This window comes from Nicotiana attenuata, unplaced genomic scaffold, assembly GCF_001879085.1.
Source record: "Nicotiana attenuata strain UT unplaced genomic scaffold, NIATTr2, whole genome shotgun sequence".
Taxonomy (NCBI): Eukaryota; Viridiplantae; Streptophyta; class Magnoliopsida; order Solanales; family Solanaceae; genus Nicotiana; species Nicotiana attenuata.
This window is the reverse complement of record NW_017671699.1, coordinates 57,119-63,967: the sequence shown is the minus strand read 5'-3', so window position 1 is coordinate 63,967 and position 6,849 is coordinate 57,119.

Sequence of the window (6,849 nt, the reverse complement as noted above, 5' to 3'; positions counted from 1 at the left end):
ATACTAAGCAAACTGATTAATTTGAATACTCTGTTTTTGAGGAGACATAAAATGAGACATTGTTTAAAACGAATACTAGAACTATACTTAATCAAAATAAACTAACACTATTTTATAAAACAAATAATACTAATTAATACTAATGAATACTCCTCATGTAAATAATTATGATTACATAGCGTGTAACAGCCTAGCCCGTTAATGATATTGTCCGCTCTAGGCCTAGGCCCTCACGGGTTTAAAACGCATCACTAGGGTCTAAGGCTTGTTAACTTATGTACTCAGCATCTCTCTTGTATTTTGTCGATGTGGGACTCTGTCTAAAGTCTGGGGTGTTACATACACCCCTTCTTATGGAACTCTTGCCCACCATCGGTATGGCTGACACAAGAGTGGCTCTGATACCATCTGTAACAGCCCAGCCCGTTAATGATATTGTCCGCTCTGGGCCTAGACCCTCACGGGTTTAAAACGCGTCACTAGGGTCTAAGGCTTGTTAACTTATATACCCAGCATCTCTCTTGTGTTTTGTCGATGTGAGACTCTGTCTAAATTCTGGAGTGTTACATATGGTATCAGAGCATTACCGATCAAGTGGTCTATTTTTCCATCAAGGTGCTCAAAGAAGTCTGTCACATCCAAGTAGGTGATGTCAAATTCATTGTCAGAGACAAAATTAGCTTCAGGACTTTTATTCTTTGGAGATGCTTGATAAAGATCAACCAAATGTCTTGGTGTACGACAAATATTTGCGCAATGCCATTTTTCACCGCAATTATAACATTCAGTTTCTGAACCCTTTGTTTTTGGCTTCTCATCTTTTCCTTTCCGCTTTTGGTGGTTATTTTTCTTTAGGGGATGATTAACACCAGAAAAATTTCTTCCTTGCGCGAATACAGTCGCACACTGGACTCCCCTATTTTTTATGTGAATTCTGCTACTGTATGAATACAGCGAATATAGTCGCGTAGTAGCGTAATTTATGTACAATTGATTTTGTTGAGTTAAATTAGGAGTGATACACGTTAATTGATCATCTTTCCGATATTAAACAATTGGAATCCCCTATTTTTAAGCGAATTGCGCGAATACAATTGCATAACTGGACTCCCCTATTGTTTAGGCGAATTCCGCTACTGCGAATACAGTCGCTTAACAACTAAATAGTAGCTATAGAAAGTAATTATGTATCTTGTAATAGGAAATTGATATCCACTAAACAATAGCGGTTTAAAAAATTCCTCTTTATTATTCGTATGCTAAACAACGTTGTCTATTCTACAATAACAATAATCAACTCAAACAAAAAGGAGTCGTGTGACTAAACGTATTATACCCACGCTGTATATAAATTCTTTCGATATCTTTTCTCTAGTATCGAAATAATTGCATTGAGATAAATTATAGTAACTTCTAAACTCAGGAGGACTGATACAACAATATTATTGAGTATAAATGCGAAGATTCTATGTAACAGTTGCTTATTGAATGCTGTCTTTTTCAATCGATGTCTTTCTTTCAGATTTTCGTCCCCGGATCCAGTATTTTCGGAACTCACTCATCACCGGTCACATGTTCGTAATCGATGCCAACTATTTGCTAATTCAATTCTTATTTGACTTAACTGCCACGTGTCAGACAGAAGTATGTGGCCATATACCATCAAGTCCCAATTTGAAATAAAATCAACTTAAGCCTAAGAGTTAGATCACTTTTAGTTCGGTCTTTGAAATAATAATTAAAGTAATGAACCTATAAAACACGCAACCCACACTAGGGCTGTGCACGGATCGGATTGGATCGGATTTAGCATATTTCGGATTCGGATTTCGGATTTCGGATTCTGAAAAGGGCAATCCGAATCCGATCCAAATTAACATTGGATCGGATCGGATTTTAAACTTTGGATCGGATAATTTTTCGGATTGTTGGATCGGATTGTCACAAAATTGCTGGTTAGGACTTAGGACCATTCATCTCCTAAAACACCATTCAATCAGAAAAACCATTCATCTCCTAAAGCACCATTCAATCATAATCAAAAAAATTGAGTGAATAAACACCATTCATCTCCTAAAACACCATTCAATCATATTGAGATTCACTGTTGTTGGTTGTGGAATCAGTTGAAGCATCTCTTTCACCAAAATTTTCAACAATTTGAAGTTTATTCGGTGTCTCTGTCTCATCTTCCATCTACCAAAACAAAAAAAATCAAAGTAAAATCAAAAGTTGAAAAATAGAACATGAAAGAGACATAAAAGACATAAGAGAAGGGAAGAGAGGCGGAAGAAAGAGACATAAAAATCAAAGTAAAATCAGAAGTTTGAGACTTTGAGTCTTTGAGACTCTTCAGTCTTTACTGAAGAGAAGAGAGGCGGAAAAATCTAAGTGAGTGAGGGGGTGTGTAAAAAATGAATAAGCCTAACCCTAAAATTTTAGTGTAGTATTTATATAGGTACATATAGTTTCGGATTTCGGATCGGATCGGATTTAGATCATACCAATCCGAATCCAATCCGAAAATCCGAAATTTTATAAAACACAATCCGTATCTAATCCGAAAATCCGATATCCGAAATCCAAAAATCCGAAATAGAGTGGATCGGATTGGATTTCGGATATCCGATCCAAATGCACAGCCCTAACCCACACTGAACAAAAACTAGAACTCAGGTGTTTAATGACTAAACGGAAGTAAGATTTAGGACGGCCCAACGAGTTTTGTGGCCTAAAGTCAAACTTTATAAGGGGCCTTAATTTTTTTATCTATACTATATTAAAAGCATGAAGCCCTAACTTAAAAAGTCAATTACTTTAATACCCTACTAATGTTAAAACCTATTTACTATAATTAAAAAAAAAAAAAAAAAAAAAAAAAAAAAAAAGCCACAACGAGTCCCTAGCCAACGGTCACCAAACATTGTGACGAGTCCTAAAGCCAACTTTCACCAAACGCCACACTCTCCTTCTATGTTTTGTCTTTTTTATTTGTTCATTAATTTTATGTTATATAAACACATTACTTTGGCATCCTTCCACAAAGTCCAAACTTCATCCAACTTTAAATTTTATATTTTTCTTTAACTAGCAATTTGTCTTCTTAAAAATCTAATTTTCCTATTTAATAATATAGTATATAAAATCTAATGCATACAAGAAAAGCCAATATTTCATACACTTGTTTAGAAGATGATAATGTTTGCAAACAGCCCAAGCATTACCTATTTTTCATACGGTGCATGCTTGAGTTTCTCTGTATGTCGTTATCATTTCCGTCGAAGAGATCCTTTACATGAAATTTTTGCTCATTTAAGGTTCGTTCATTCTTTCAGTTATTATTTATGCAATTCTTTGTGCCTCAAAATAATGGATATGTTTTTCTTTGCTCAATTTGATTATGCTATTGTCTGTAATTTAATTTTTATAGTATGAAAATTGCTCTATGTTTTAGTTACTTAGTTTATCGTTGGATCCCATTTACACACTTGACCAATATAATAAACTTTAGCAAAGTGATGCAAAGCCCTACCATTTATTAGAGAATAATAACAGTAGTTAACACCTTTTAAATACATTTGGATACTTTCATATTATTGTTTATAGAGAAATAATTTTTTATTAATTACCTCTTCAAATAAATTAATTTTTTCTAATATAAGAATAATGTCCGAAAATATTTTCTCATGTTGTCTTTTAATGTTTTAGTTTTAAACATAATGTATGAAATAACATTTATTCAATTTAACTTTATCGAGTTAAATCATCTCAAGTATTTTATAACAAAAGATTGATAAACAAAAAACAGTTTAGGAGATCGTATAAAAAATATAGTCTTTTGTTGTTTAGTATATATATATATAATTGATCACACTAAATATATTTTTTTTGCTTGCTGTGCATGTGATAGAGCTGATTTTGTTATTATACGTAAAAAAAAAAAGTCTGTCAATTTACTTATTGAAAGATTCAAGTCGGATTTCAGATAAAAGATTTTGATGTTGCCATTTTTCATAGGAAAAATTCTAAAATTATTGTATTTTCTAATGTGACGACTCAAAGGGTCATCACCTGTTTTCTCACTCATTCTGTATCTCCGAGGCCTTGAAAACCTCATTTAGGCTTGCCTCGATTTGCGTGCACAGTCCGGGCGCGTAGCCGGAAAGCTTAAATATGAATTCTGTGTAAAAATTGATGAATTTTGATATTAATATGAATAAAGTTGACTTTGGTCAACATTTTGGGTAAACCGACCCGGACCCGTGATTGGACGGTCCCGGAGGGTCCGTAGGAAAATATGGGACTCGGGCGTATGCCCGGAATCGAAATCCGAGGTCCCGAGCCCGAGAAATGAATTTTTAAAGGAAAATATTTTTCTGAAATTTATATGGAAATTTGAAATGAAAATGGTTTAGAAAGTGTTGGTATCGGGCCCGTATTTTGGTTCCGGCGCCCGGTACAGGTCTTATATGTGGTTTAAGCGCTTCCTGTGAAATTTGGTCGGAATCGGATGTCATTTGACGTGTTTCGGACCTAAATATCTAAAAATGAAAGTTTATGAAGTTTGATGAAAAAGTGATGATTTTGAGGTTTGATTCCTCGTTTTGATGTTAATTTGGCGATTTGATCGTACGGTTAAGTTCGTAGGATGTGGTTGAGTTAGTGTGTGTGTTTGGTTAGGAGCCCCGAGGGCTCGGGAGTGTTTCGGAGGTGGTTCGGGGTGTTTTGAACTTAGTAAAAATTGCAGAAAAATCTGATATTTTTGCCCAGGGATTTCCTTCTTCGCGATCGCACTCTTACCATCGCGTTCGCATAGCTTCACGTCCTTCTTTCTTCGCGTTCGCGTTCGAGCCCTCGCGAACGCGTAAGGTTATTTGACCATGAGGGCCCAGCTTCACTCTCTTCTTCGCGTTCGCGTGCATACCACCGCGATCGCGAAGCTCTGCTGTTTCCTTCCCCGCATTCGCGTTAGGGTCCACGCGTTCACGTAGACCAATCCCAGGACCCCAGCCTTTTTCCTTCTACGCGTTCGCGTCTTACCGTCCGCGTTCGCGATGCCCTTTCTGATAACCCTTCGCGAACGCGATCCACTTCGCGCGAACGCGAAGGGCAATTTTGCCCAGTGATTTTAAATACCCAAAACAGAACAGTGACGGGATTTTTCACCCAAAAACACACGAACTCATCTTCTCCACAGCCCATAGGCGATTTCTAGAGCTCCTCTTCACCAAAGCTTCTTGGATAAGTATTATTTAACTTGTTTCCTTCACTTTCCTTCATCATTTATCAAATTCTTAGGCTCAAATCATGTAATCTAGGGTTGAAATTGGGAGAAAATGGGTAGAGTTAGGGCTTTTCAATTTCCTTTGATTTAGACCTTGTTTTGGGGTCGAATTTGAAAACAAATTGTATATCCGGGCTCGTAGGGGAATGGATGATATGAAATTGGTTCGAACCTCGGGCTTTGACCAAACGGGCCCAGGGTCGATTTTTGGAATTTTGGGAAGAAAGCTTAGAAAACTATATTTAGGCATTGGGTTTGATTTGTTTAGCTTATATTAATGTTGTAAAGTCGTTATTTCATAGATTTGATTGAGTTGGAGCCGAATTCGAGAGGGAAGGCGGTCGTTGTGGATTGATTTAGCTGTGGAAGCTGAGGTAAGTGTTTGGTTTAACCCTAGCTTGAGGGAATAGGAGTTAAGTCTTGTTTGCTATTTGCTAATTTATCGAGTACGATGTATAGGCATGGTGACGAGTATCTATACATTGGTGTCTAGCATGACCGTGAGTCCTTAAAGGGTGATTATCATGATTTTGTTATGAATTCCATGTTAATTGAGGATTTCTACATATTGTAAAGAACATGTGAAAAATATTATGATCATTTGATTTTCGTGGTGTATTGGCTTGGTTGTAATACGAATTGAAAAGGTATCTGAGATTATAAGATTCTTGGGAGCATTGGCTCAAGTGATAAAGTGAGATATGAAGTAAGAAATGAAAGAAAGCTAATGAGTTATTGGTTATTCCCTTGCAGGGATGTTTTGCTGTTTGGTAGACTTTTCTCCCTTGCCGGGATATTGAAATTGTTGTTATTGTTCCTTTGCGGGATTCCTATTTTGTTGTCTATTCCCTCGCCCCATTGTTTGTGATTGTTGTTTGGGTGAGGACGAGTGTTAAAGCACGAAGGGTGATGCCGTGCACGATTGTGATGAATACTAATGCACGAAGGAACATTCCGTGCCATGATATGATTACTAATGCACGAAGGAATATTCCGTGCCATGATATGATTACTAATGCACGAAGGAACATTCCGTGCCATGATATGAGTGTTTATGCACGAAGGGTCATTCCGCGCCATCATTTTATGAGGTAAAGCACGAAGGGTGATGTCGTGCACTCTATATGATTGTTTTGGTGAGAACGAGAGTAAAAGCACGAAGGGTGGTGCCGTGCAACTGTTGATTTCCTACTCTCGTTGCTATTGTAGTTGTACTGTTTCATTCCTTAATTATTGATTTTATACCTGAACTGTTACAGCCCCTACAGCATGCTCCCCTTCCCCCTTGACTGGTTAATTTCTGTATACCTTTATATTGCATACATATATATTGAACTGCACAGGTTTGTTTGGTAGTCCCGTCTAGCCTCGTCACTACTTCGCCGGGGTTAGGCCAGGCACTTACCAGCACATGGGGTCGGTTGTGCTGATGCTACACTCTGTGCATCTTTTTGCACAGATCACGGTGCCGGAGTAGCTTTTGGACAGCAATAGAAGATTTGGGAGCTGACTTCAGTCCAGAGACACCGAGGTAGCCTTGCTGACGTCTGCAGGCCCAGAGTTTC